This window comes from Cynoglossus semilaevis, chromosome 15 (genome assembly GCF_000523025.1).
Source record: "Cynoglossus semilaevis isolate Cse_v1.0 chromosome 15, Cse_v1.0, whole genome shotgun sequence".
NCBI classification, from domain to species: Eukaryota; Metazoa; Chordata; class Actinopteri; order Pleuronectiformes; family Cynoglossidae; genus Cynoglossus; species Cynoglossus semilaevis.
The window spans coordinates 5,325,993-5,339,970 of NC_024321.1; positions in this window are offsets into that span (position 1 = coordinate 5,325,993).

Here is a 13,978-nt window from a genome sequence, read left to right on the forward strand (position 1 = left end):
ATTTTCGTCCGCTTCTCCGTTACCGGGGCCAGAGGTCTCTACGACCGCCGCCCAAAACACACTGCACCTTACCTGTCACTCATGAACCTTCCTGCAGGTGGTGCGTCCACTGGAAGGTACCAACTGCCCTAACCGGGATTCGATCTTGCCCAGGAGGTGAACCCTGGGGTTCCACACCAATGACAGAGACATTGTTATAGACTTCCTCAGCAACAGCTCCCTTGTCTGTCTCCTGCTCCTCACTCACTTTCTAGCCAATGAATTGAAAGACATTTCAAAAGTGTTCATGCCAAAACGCTACTATGCTATTTAGTTTACACTCGCAATAATAGTGAATACCATCATTACCAATATTGTGTTGCAATACTAGAGAAATGGGGCAGGTAATGGACAGCTGTTTGGTTGTTCACGCTAATGTTGGCATTCTCCATAATGTTCCGTTGAGCTGCTAAAGAGTATTCAGTAGATGATTTTATAATATACAGTATATGTAGATTTTCTTTACATCATCAGTAAGAGACAAAATGTAAAAAAAAAAAACCCTGGTTGGTTGTTTGCGGTGACTCATTGTTTACACTGGTGCTGTTCTTTACCCAACATACCCACTATAACAAAAGACTGTGCTTTCATCAGAGAGAAACCGAATACCTCATACTGTAATTGTTATGATTATTTATTAGTACATGCCAAGTGGAAACACAGCAAGCCATTGAAGCTTCACTTTAACTCCCACGCAGTAAAGCTGCTTCGTCTGACTTCTCGTGTTTTTTCCTCCAAATTATTTTCAAGCTAAATTTTCCTTTTCCACGTTTGTTCTACGGCAGCTCTCTAAAATGTGTTGCTGCAAACCAACTTGAAGTGTACCTTGGGAACTGATGGGTTTGGTGGACAGGCAGATGATGTGCCAGTCAGGCCTTATGTGACAGACTGACAGGTTTGAAATGACATCGCCTCACAGCTTTTGGTGATATGAATGACTGACAGATACGTGCTGACATCTCACATCAGTTTAAACTAATGTCATGTGGTTTTGGAGGTACAGGGGAACTGTAGAAGGTATTAGATCCAATATTCAATATCCAATAGTTTAATTTGTCACATATCAGTTACACACAAATATATATATATATTTTAATTTATTGTATACATGGCCAGTTATTGGTAAAACTCTCTGATCATTGTTAGGTAAATGCTACACTGATGGGAAAGATGAGAAAGGACAGAAATCAGATGGTATTTCCCTGAATTATTGATAGTCAGGGCGATGCAGATATTGATTAACAATGACATTTTGACTTTCAGTTAAGGCTGTCATCATCCTTTTAAAGGGGGCCACCTTTCTACAGAGTAGAAATAAAACAGGAATAATTGGGGCGGGGGTGTATTGATCTATCCCAGACTTGCTTTTCCTTTGAATAGATCAGTGTACTGTGTAATAGATAGATAGATAGATGGATAGCAAAGGAATCTTTCATTTTGTTTTCTGTTGTTCTCTATTGACTACAAGTTTGTGTTTAGACAGGTTGGAGTGCAGGAACTCAAGTAGCTGTCGCTCGTGAAGCTGTCAATTTGAAGTTGATGTTGAAAAAGATGTTGTTATAGTTGTTGTTGTTGAATTCCAGGGTATATATTGTATTTGTTTTATGGGGTTGCAGACCTTCGTGGTGAGTTTGACTAATGGAAAACTAAATGATCAACTAGGCCAGGATTGGCCAGGAAATCCTTTGCGCAATATGCAAGAAAATGGAAAAGACATCGTTAAATAGAATGTTCCAATCTAAAGGTAAATAGTAATACTAATGCAAATGTACTAGGCGTCCACTTGTCAGAGTGTATGATCAGGTGTTGCTCATCCAAAATGGAGTGCTGATGGGAAGGCTGGGATTTACAGAGAAGATCTGTGAATGAGCAGAGAGTGAAAGAACACGTACAGCGCAGATAATTTGTATGTAAATTCGGGCAAATTGTGCATTCAAAACCTTCTTTGTCGCACATTCAGCTTTTTCTTCCTGCTACCATTGCAGTCAATAATAATGTCAATGGTGACACGCTTTTGTCAGTGGGTTCATATATTGAATGTGTTAAAAAAGCAGTTGTTTTAAACAGTTATGGAAGCATTAAAGAGCCACCATCTGGGACATTAATTTCTTCAGCATTGTTTGAAATCTCATACTGATGCTAAAAGTGTTATCTTAGTAATTAGCAGCCCCCTTTGTGTTGTTTCATCCTTGACCGATTTTCAGATATTGAACGTTAAAGAGAGGTTGAAGTCAAAAGGTAGTCAGACAAAGGTTGACGCAGTGGACGCAGACAAAGATTGTCGCAGTGGAGTGTCATTACGTTGCTTAAGATTTACTGCACATTTGACACAAACTGGAGGAGGCAGTACAAAGGAGATAACTGAGGTGTGAAGAGATGTGTGTAGTTCTCTTTTCTTTAATGTTTTATTACCATCTCTCATTATTTTAGAATTTTAGAACTTTAGATTTACATTTTTTGTATATAGCTAATACCTTAATTTCTATTGGTAAGGAACTCATATTAAAATCAACTTCAAAACCCTTTCAAGTAAATAACAAGAAATATCATGATAAATATCAATACAAATATAATCATTCAATCAATTTCTAATTAACTCTGTTCGTCAGGGCATCAGATTGTAGGGGCAGATAATGTATCAGGTCTGTCTCTCCTGGTTAATCAGTGTCATCAGCTTCACCTGTGTCCTGTGGTTCTCTGTTCATCAGTCTCACCCGGTGACCTGGGTATAAATATCTCTCTCCCTCACTTAGTCTTTGATGGGTTATTGTTGTAGTTGTTGCCGTGTAACTATTAGCCCAGTGGTTGTAGCAGGTTGATAGTTGATGCTACTGTATTGTCTCTTCATTACAAATCTACCATTGGATCAGGTTTATAAAAAATATTGTATAAACTGAATGGAAATAATAAGTATTGAGAGGGTTCTGGAGAGATTCTGTTGAGCTGCTCCATTGCTGCTGAGCTCTGCTGGGTTTTACCCACAAAAAAAAGTTTTTGTTCTTGTTTAGTTTCCTAACTCCACATAAAACCAAAGCACTACTCCTCCTCCTCTCAGCCAGTTTGTTCTGTCTCTGCAGTGGGCACAGCTCTCCGGCTGAGCCTACTTGATTGTTTGCCTGGCGCCACTGAGTCACAAGATTGTACAAAATAATAAACAAACGAAATGGAAGAGGAGGAGCAAAGTGCATGCTCTGCACTGTGACAAGACAACAGCACCATGAACAGCAACGAGTAAACAGAGACACGGGTGGCTAGGTCCCCTCTCCTAGACTAAAGTACAGGGAGTCCAGTGTTGCCCGGTGGGAAATGTAGGGATATCATACCAGAAAATGATCGTGTTCTAGGGAAAATGATCATATTATTGAGTCTTGTGAGTCACAAAGTAAAAAATTGAGTTACGTTGCACAGTCGGAACAGAACTCTGATATAAGTCGAAGACTCCATGTGTTGATATCGTTACCTCAATATCAATGCCAGCGTTGGGATGGATCAGTCTACCGACTGGATCAGAATACAAGTCTCCTGTCGTATTTCCACAGCTAGTCAGATGACTTCTATCTGAGATGCCAAACTTTGTTGCAGTGAAATTCAAAGTTTTAATATTAAAAGTTAGGAAGTAGCAACCACTAGCTCAAATACAAATGTCAGTGGGGGTTCCTTAGACACTGCCTGAAGCTCACCTACCTTATACCGAGCCAGAAGACATTGTCAGAGATTATAATAAGACAGGTAGTTGTTTTGTGTCCATGTCATCTGTGCCTCTGATGCAGCTACTTCATTCCTATTGGTTGGACACATAGCTCTGACTATTTATATTGTTTCCTTTTCTTATATAACTTTTTGTATTGATTTAATGTCATAACCATAAACAAAAGGGGAAACAAATTCAAATAGTGCCTTTCAAATATATACATGTATCAACAGTTGACAGTAAAAGAAGACACTGATCTATGTATGGATCCTGTTTGATAACAACACTCTAGGATTCACAGTATATGTGATGTGCAATGTGATTGTGTAATGCTGCGTTGTGTAGAGCGGATGTTATTTATGTCACTCAGAAAAGCGCGGGGTCACAAGGAGCCGCAGTGAGAAAACATAAAAGTGTCAGATCTTATTCTGTAAAACATTTGTTCTCCGGTCGCAACACTTACATAAATGTCACAACCTTAAAAAAGAAATAAAAACATCACACCTGTCTGCTTGGATTAATGATTCCAACTGTGAGATAAGCACAGTAAATATGTAAAGTAAGGGCGTGGGAGAGAATGCCTATATGGTGTCTTGTTGGTCTGAGACAGAAGTTTAAAAAAAAAAAAAGCTCTGCAAAAGAATTTAATGATCTATCATTATCTTAATGTATGTCTCAGTTTGGTTTTTACCCTCTATGCTGTTTATTATTGTTGGAATAAAAAGACAGGATTTATTATCAACCTTGATTATGAACAATAATGTTATGTGGACAAGATTTGTTTTTGTAAAGGAAAAGGTTTGCAAAAAATGTTTAACTGCCCTGATCTGAATGGACGGTTGCTGTGCCTTTACCTTTAAATGCTAATGAGGCAGTATGTGCTCCACCTTTCTCTTCTACTGGGGAAAAACCTGAAGACCGATTGTGTCCAGTGTAGGCTGTTCTGAAACAGGTGATAGACCGGCAGCACTACGATAGACTGCAGTCCAACAACACAATTTTTAAGAGTGGGACCCAGGACAAGGAAGAGCTCCAAAAGAAAGTTGGAAGTCATGGTTTTAAATTGCAACCCGGGTGCCACTGAGCAGCTTGCATAACTACTGAGACGCATGAACCCATAATTCTAAGTGACGTCTAGCCAAGCGGTAGCAGCCTTCCAATCATTAGTAACGGGGCATCAAGCAACAGAGCATAGGTTTATCATGATAGCAGTTTGACAGTCAGGTTTCAGTAAAGCAAATGACCGCTCCTCCTCACACAGGGAAGGAGGGGTGGTATGGGTGGTAGTACCAGTTTAAAGTGGGTGGGATTATTATATATATACAGTATATATATTTAGATTAGCAGATGATATAACATCTACTTATTTGTAGAAATGGTTTTAGGGAGTAGGGAGATGCACAAGTATCTGTACCAAAACCTCTCTATTTTAGGATACCTTGTACACAGGGGAACGGGAGCCAATCCCAAAGTAATGGGAATATAACAATATGGTGACAAACACACATTCAGTCTCACAGTCAAACCTGTGGTCATTAAGAGTTTCAGATCAACCTAATCCCAAATCTGCCAGTTTTTTTAACTCAAACTAACTACAACTGTCGGCTCTATATCAATAAAACACCAGTGTAGCTGAGGAATTTCTTCACTGTCGTCATTTTAGTTTTTAGTAGAACTGCACAAAAAGTCGTCCTGCCACATGAATAAAAAGCTTCTGAAATCAAATCAAAGTCCTTGTCATTGTTCTACACCTAAAATCCTGGCAATTTAACTTTAAACGGAGACTCTGAACATCCTGTTCTTCAAATAAGCCTACTCAATTTATCCACAGAGTGTCGTCCATGACATGCTGTACATCAAAAAGATCTCTATGTCATGAAAAAGAGAGAAGTTTGATTTCTCCCTGCTCTTCTCTGTTCATTTCCTTCTCTATTTAGCTGAGTGGTAATATACTAAATTCATGGACATCACGACAAGAAAGGTTAAAAGCAGGAATCGCATGATGTAACTTAATGCAACAGGGCAGAAATGTTTTTTTTAATACCCCGCCTATATGAAGATTACATAGATTTTGTCCACTTTACCTTACTGTGACTTTGACTATGTGAATTTGAAATACTTTATAAAGAATATTAGAAAGCCTCTTGAAATTAAATGCACTTTGCACTTAAATCGACTCAACTTTCTGTACAGGAGCTAAAATCCAATATTTTCATCAGAGAAGACTCTATATCTGTCCTCGTTCTTCACCCACTGGCTTCGTTTCCTGTGTATGGAAATGCAAGTGCAAATTTTTAAAAAATCTACACATGTAATAGAGACAGAAAACTTTTTTTGATGATGTCTGATGTTTCACATTTTTGTGCAAACTCAGAAGAAGAAAATATACTTATTGTTAGTCCCTTCATCAGGAGAGGCCACAGTGGTAGTCCACACAGTGACTTTTACAGCGGTCGCTGTTCCTGACACAACCCAACCTGGGATTTGGGTGAGAGAAAGTGTCAAACCTGCAGCCTTCTTGGCAGACCACCACTTTTATACCATTATCACTACACCAAACATCAGCAGCAGCAACACAGCTTTTATATTATCCTCAGATTAACTACTGCAATAACAAAGAAAAATAACAAAGGGTTGCAGATTGTATTAGTGATGTAATGTTGCTTTTTAAAAAGGTAGACATCAACTTTGACCAACATAGAGGACCTTTAGTGATTTTGCTGTTTTATTTCAACCTTGTTTGTTCTCATGAAGTTATTTAACTTTTTCTTTCCTTTTTATGATTTTGTTAGTGCACTGTTGGAATAATGATTAAAACGGGATTTTTCATCCGTCAGCTGCTAAATTAATTACATAGAGATTTGTCATTGGGTGAATATCTCTTCGTTAGCAGAACATAAGCTTGCCAGAATGATCATCCAAAGTATACAGAGTTCCTTTATTTCTGACACAAAGAATAAATTCTTCTCCCCTAATAAATCATTTTCAGCTCATTAAAAAAAGCAGTGGTGGGGCATAGATGTTGTCAACATTCTTCCATCCAGTCATAACAGAAACAGATAAAAAGAAAGTTCATCTACAGCATCTGCACCGGCAAAAAACAAATCTAATTTCCAGTAATGTTATATAAAATGAAGTGTTAGCACAGCAGTGTTTTTAACACACACTGCTTGGTTTCTCCTCGCCTCAAAATCTTCAATTGTATTATTTGCCTGAAGAGGAGAAACAATTATAGAAAGTTCTAAAAGGGGACATTTTAATGCAAAATTGACTTTTCGACAATCAAGCTGATGTTCTATAATCTTTCTGATCTTGAAAATGTGTCTCCCATTTCACACGCTGTTTGAGATCACAATGTGAGAGATATGTAATAAATATTCCCACACCCACGCTGTGCAGCTTCATCAATAGTACAACTCCTCGCAGTGCCAAGAACTGCTACTTATTTAGCACAGCATGAATAAACACGGGGTGAATTACTGTATGTGAACACTAGAGGCACTAGAAGTAGGTTGTCAAGTTCTAACGCTGTTCAGAAAGCATATTAAGGGCTGCCTATCAATCACGATTTTTAACCATATTAATCACAGCATAGCCTGGATTAATCACAATGTGATTAATCATGATTGGTGAATCAAGATTAATAACTATGTACATGTTATCATGGAGTTGGTGGGTTTTAGCCATTGTGTGCATCTAAACGGTGGCTTGTAGAACGTATCGAGAGTTGCTTTCAGACTACACTCCCTCCATACACTTATTTACTGCTTTACACTCCGTGAGGCTGTTCTGACGCATCTGACCCGAAAGTTAAAGCCTCCACTGAATGAGATGGTACTCTAAGATTAATGGCATGATATAAGAGTAATAGAACGAACCTGTAAAGGGTTTTAGAAAGGGGTTTAGCCAGGTTACCACAATGCTGTCTCTATTGAATTCTGTCCCTCATGTTCTTGCTAGTACAACCTGCATTCCTTTATATTACTAAAAGCTGTTACCTTCAGAGAGTGCAGCCAAGGCTACTGTACAGGTTTTATGGCGATGAGTATTGTTTTAGTGGTACTTTTCCTCACGCAGTAAGGTATTCTCTGCTTTGCATATTTAAAGGGCAGGCAGAAAATAACTTGAAATTGGAAGTATTTTAATATCTTTACAGTTTGTTTTTGATATGACATCTGTAGCCTAATGATACACAGCATTTGATGGATGTTTTATAAATGAGGTATCTGGATCATGCACTGAATGTTAACCTCATTATTTGATTGTGTTTTCTCCATAAGGATTGATCCTGTGGAACTGAAATATGTAAATTGGACTCCTTTGACTCTTTAAAGGCCTGAAGCAGTTGATATTTATGTTGTACCCTGTGAGGTCTGAGCTGATTAAAGCTGAGATGGACAGCTCGCGCCAAAGACGCTCCTTTTAAGATTTTCCAGTCATGTCCGTGACAAGTAAAAGCTGATAGGCAGCACAGCTCTTCTTTACATGGACTTGAAAGGCAGCACAGCTCTTCTTTACATGGACCTGAATCTGCTCTCCCTCCATCTGTGTTTCCTTCACCCAAGGGCAGCACTTTGGACATGTTTTAGTGGTTGGAGCTAGACTGAATTGTAAAGTGAATTGCAGAGATCTACAAGTATGACATAGGGCTGCCTGAAATAAACACTTTCAGCATGTTAATTAATTGGTGAAGATTAATCTGATGATTTTTAAATATTGTTTTTATTTATATCTAACAATTCGGCTTGTTGCTCTGATACACTGTCAAAATATATTATTATTCACACACACTGTTGGAGCTTAAAATACCATTCCAATACCCAGCTCGAATGCTTGTTTGTGAAGGCTGAAATTCCGATAAGATGCACAGCTTGCCTCAGCTTAGTCCACTAAGCGCAGGCTGGTAAATAAGTCAAACGCTGACCTTGGATTGTGAGAGACTGTAGACTGATTAATTTTGTTGAGGACAAGGACTTCACTGAAGTTTGGAAAGCAACTCTCGACAAGTTCTACAAGCTGCTGTTTTGTTGCACAGTAATGACTAAAAATGACCAACTCCTATGAACAAAAAATGTTTATACTTACAATGTGGTTTGGTTTCATTTTTTGGTTTCAAACGACCAATCGACATTTTTCCAAAATAAAAATAAAAATCCCATCATCATTAGTCACAAATATTAAATTGTGTTAAACACATACATCTTCCTGGTGTTATTTGTCTTTCTGTTCTAGTCCTCTACAGGAAAATGTAGGAACGTTAATTAATCATGATTAATCGTGATTACTTGTGATCAATCCACAACTATGATTAATCTGTTAATAATATTTTCATCAACTGACAGTCCTAGTTTTAGGACCGTGAAAAGTCCAATACATTTTAATTTAATTAAAGCTCAAGGAGATTTCTATTGCATCATTGCTGATTGGTTCATAAATTCAGTTTTCTTTCAGACTTTCAGCCAAATGTCATTCTGGAAACACAAGAGGGTTTTGCTCTGCACAGCAACTTTCCTCTTGTGATAACTTTAGCCCAACCTACTGTAAACACATTATACTGTTCTAGTGATTGTGACTCTTAAGCCGACTCCCCAAACTGCAGTGGAGGCAGATTTTATTGAACTTGATTAGCAATGATCAATTCATGACACCTGAATGAACTCAGCACGTTCTAATACTGCCTTGCTCAGCAAAAACTCTTCCCCTTTCCTTTTTGTACAGTTGCAGTACCATCTATCCATCTCAGTAACAGGAGCAAAATATCAGTATAAAACACAACTCCTTACATGTTATGTGTTAGACATTTGTTTCTTGGTTTGTTACAATTTATTCTGCAGTTGGAGGCAAACACAATTGATCCTCAGACGAGCGCTTCGTCTTGACTCAAGGGACAAAAAAAGACATTAACTGTGTCTTACACTGATGAAGGATTTCTGAGGTTTCCACTGTATATTTATGGGAAAAATGCTTTCTGTATGGACCATAGAAATGTGCCAAGCCTCAGGCAATAACCTAAGAAGATGAATGAGTGGCTGCCAGCAATGAAAATGTTTTTGTACCTGTGGAGGGAACATTCAAAACCAACAAGACTTAACCTGGAGTTGTTGTTTGTTTGTTTTTGTTTTTTTTGTTTTTTGGGGGGGGGGTTGTTTGTTTGTTTGTTTGTTTGTTTTTTTTAACTCTACATCTATTGCTGCTTGATACATTGCTGCAAAAATGAGTTGGTCCAGCATAGATGAAGACAACATCCTTTTGTCAGCAGAGAAGTTATTTATCATTGTGTCTTTTCAAAAGACTCTCCATCGATGTGCTCAAAATGACCTCACAATTACAATTCATAATTGCCAGAGTCTGCAGTTACTTTTTACTGTGTAATGGTGACAAAAACCATCACAACATAACACATACACATTTTCAGCTTTACAATATTTGGTCTATTCATACTCAAACAAAATGGAAATCTGAGCTCCCATAAGATCAGAGAAAATGTTCTGTTTTTTACCTTTCTCAAAAGAGAACTATGAGATTCGATTAAAAACATCATTATCAGAGAACACTTTAAGGTAAGCCCGCTGTGTCACTTCCATCCCTGAATGTCACTAAATGTCAATCAAAAGTCAGAACTGTTTGCAGAGATTTGAAATTATCATGACTTCCACTGTCGTTAAATAAATGACAAATCATGCTCATAGGAAATTTACTTCCACTACTTACTTCAAAATCACCCCAGTTGAGGGGAAGAACATACAATAAAACGTTTCAGGACAACTTTTGAAAAATAAAAGATAAAAATGGATGCCCACTTGTGTATGGAAAAAAGGCCTACTTTCTAACAAGTGTGTTGTTTGAATTTACAGGAGGCAATATGCACACATACAACACATACTGTATCATCAACTGTGTCACGGCACATGAGAGATCATCAAGTGTAATTCAGTGAATATAATCCTAAATACTTTTCTTGGTGTGTCTTTCTTCAATTCCTGTGAGTATTACATATTCTGTATGTGCTATTTTTATTTAGCGTTGCGGTGCAATTTTTCTAATGTAATGTGCTGGATTAAAAAATTAAACACCGAGATAATGAATTCAAACCTAAATGGAATGGATGAAAGGAAAACTGCAGTAGCCAATTGCTTTCGAGGGAGGTCAGGGGGCTCATGCATCCAATGACTCAATTATGGATTCATCCAATGTCTTGATAGCTTTGAAATATTCCCAAGCAATGCCTTTCTTGGGATTCAAACATCTTCTTTTTGAAGGCACGAGCGTATGAATTTAGCCGCAGCAGCATTGAAGCTTAAACCCGTTGCACCTTTTTACATTCAAATGACTAAAACCTCAGAAAGGTTAGTGGCAACATTAAAGATGGAAAGATGTCAGCAGTAAAGAGCATGCGTCAGAGGAGTTTTGCTCAAAGCCCTGAAGTTCACAGCCTTCGATTTCATGTCTTTTCGCACAAACTCTCAATGCTTCAACCACTCTCCCAGCTCCTGTTGCATTTTTTTTTAATTATTATTCCGTTTGTCTCTCCCTCAGGCTACTCTGTGTTTGAAAGCACACTTACATCCAGCTCCACCACATAAGCCCTTAGCTTGTTTTTCTCCTGTTAAAAAAAAACATAGGTAGCCATGATTCTTCTTGATGTAGTGAAACTTTAAAAGCTAAACAAGTCTCAGAGCAAAACAGAAAGCTGTCATCCAGTGTAGCAAGTGAGATGGAAATAGGTTTGGGAATTACTGTATGTAGGGTATAAAAGAAGCAGCAGGTGATTCTTTGGTTCATTTTTAGATTCTATCTACCAAAGATAAAATGAGCTTCACGGCTACGTCCATGATTATATGAAGGTCAATGGGGCATCGATATTCATCGCATCAAATATCTGCTTATATATGAATGTAAAATTTGATAAATAGAGTCCGTATTCTAATTGAATGAATCAAAATCTAAAACATAAGACTTGAAATGGTGTAATGAACTGGTATGAAATAAGAACTGACCATGCAACTGGTAGTTGTATGGTTGATGAGTTCTACAAGAACAGTTAAGATCAAATCTAAAGGGAGAGAAAAAAGTAAAGTCAAATAACACTAAAAGGTCTCATGCACAGTCAGAGGTGCTTTGATGAGTATGGTCATTTTAATCCATCATCCTACAGAATACCGGGGCCAGTAATTACTCTATCTCTAACTGTAAAGCAACAGACTGACAATGTGACCTCATTAATCCATACAGTAAGTTCTTTTCTTAATGAAACCAATGTCTTGAAGGTCAATTTATATCTCTGAATGTGCTTCGACTGAGAATATATTGAGTTTTAATCTAATCAAACTGTCAGATTTGGGCCAAAGAGGTTGGTACAGAATATATGAAACTTACTCTATAGACAAAAATGTAGATAACGCATTGAACCTCCTGATAACCTCCACAAGATGCGTTCATGGATTTGATCATTTTCCAAAAGTCAAGAATAGAGCTGAACTCAAACTAACTCATCGGTGCCTGTTTGTGACTTTACTAGTTGTTGTAGTTTATTCTAGTTTTGCTGGAAAAAAAACAGCAGACGTAAAAGTTTTCACTGTTTTTCTGCTGTGGTATCTAGTATCAGTATCTATTAGAAGAACCAGGAATGAGAGCCAATACTTTAATGTAAGGGATGTGTAGTTCCTCTCTCTCTCCTGCAGGGTAGACTGTTATTGCAATTTGAATGCCCTGTGCTAGGTTATTATTGCAAGTAAGACATTTTTGTTGTAAACAGGACTCTTTTTTTTTAATGATACAATTTAACACATTTAGTTTATAGAACTAGTCAAGATCAAAAGCAGCAGTAAGTTGTGACTGAATATTAACACAGTTAATATGCAATATAATAATTAAAGGCTTCTTGCTCTGACACTCACTAAAGGTTGTAATTTAGAACACGTGTAGCTAAAGTAGTTAGATGAGCCTGTAGGTGGGGGGAGCTGACTGCATTGCTGCCACCTACAGAGTGAATCTACAGCCTTACATTTTAACACAAAAACATTATGACTATGAAAGACAGAAAAACACAGACAGTTGTTAGCATCCCTGCAAATCAGCATGCACCATAACACATGAAAATATTCATTTAGGTATGTTGGCCAAGTTAATGATGAAGAATAAAATACTTCTTCTGTGTAACTATTTTCCAGACAAAGCCTTAAAGTTACTGTCCTCTGAGGCTGTATGCCTCAGGAATCAATTCACACACTGTCTCTGTCTGTTTGAATGGATGCAGTGATACAATAGGGGACAAAGCCTTGAGAATATAAAGAGGTTAAACATCAGGGCCTGTCACGAAGAAAGGGGGAAAAGAGTACAATTGTGACATTTTTCAAGGTAAAGAAGGTGTACGCTGCTTTTGTCTGCTTTTTGTGACACAATGTAGCGTGTAGGTATTTAAGAGAAGCTCACATCACAACACTGAATAACGTTGTTCCTGATATAAGAAGACATTTGGTTAAAGGATGAATGGGGGCTGAAAATGCATGTGAGATATAGGCTATTCATCACAGCAGTGACACACAGAGCAGGAATTATTAGCACCCATGAGTGTCAGATGTTAAAGTGAAGCACATTAAGGATGAGGGAGAAATGTCTAAAGAAAAATAATAACTCCTTCACCCATTACCTGTGAAGAAAAATGATAAAATTTCCATGACATCGAGATAATGGAGCTAATTACGGTCTTTTGTGAAACTAGACAATATAAGCACATCATATGTCATACTGATGCCACATTTTGGCGTCCGAGGCATTTCTGTTTAATTTAGATAACGACAGAAAAAAGAGATTGGAAAACAGTTAAACCTGTTTTTGTTTTTTTTCATCGAAAACTTGCACATTTTTATCAAGGGTAACCTGTAATCCAGGGACATTCATCATATATGATTTAACTATCACATGTTTAATTTCAATAGAATTATTGTTTTATAGTTTTACTTTGTATCCTTTTATTATTGTTATTCACTTTCATTTCTATTTTGTATGTATGTATTCATACATTATATTACCACTACCATAGTGCAGGCTCAACAGGAGACCTGAGCTTGTTTACCCAACAATAATATTTTTTTCTGTCCTTTGTGGGGGGGTTTTATTATTATTTTCTATTATTATTATTATTTGAAAAGCCTGTCTTTGGCCTCGATGTGAAAGCAGTTCTACAGGTTTCATGTCTAATTAGTGTTATCACTCTCACCTGTGTCCTGTGAGTCGCTGCTCATTTGT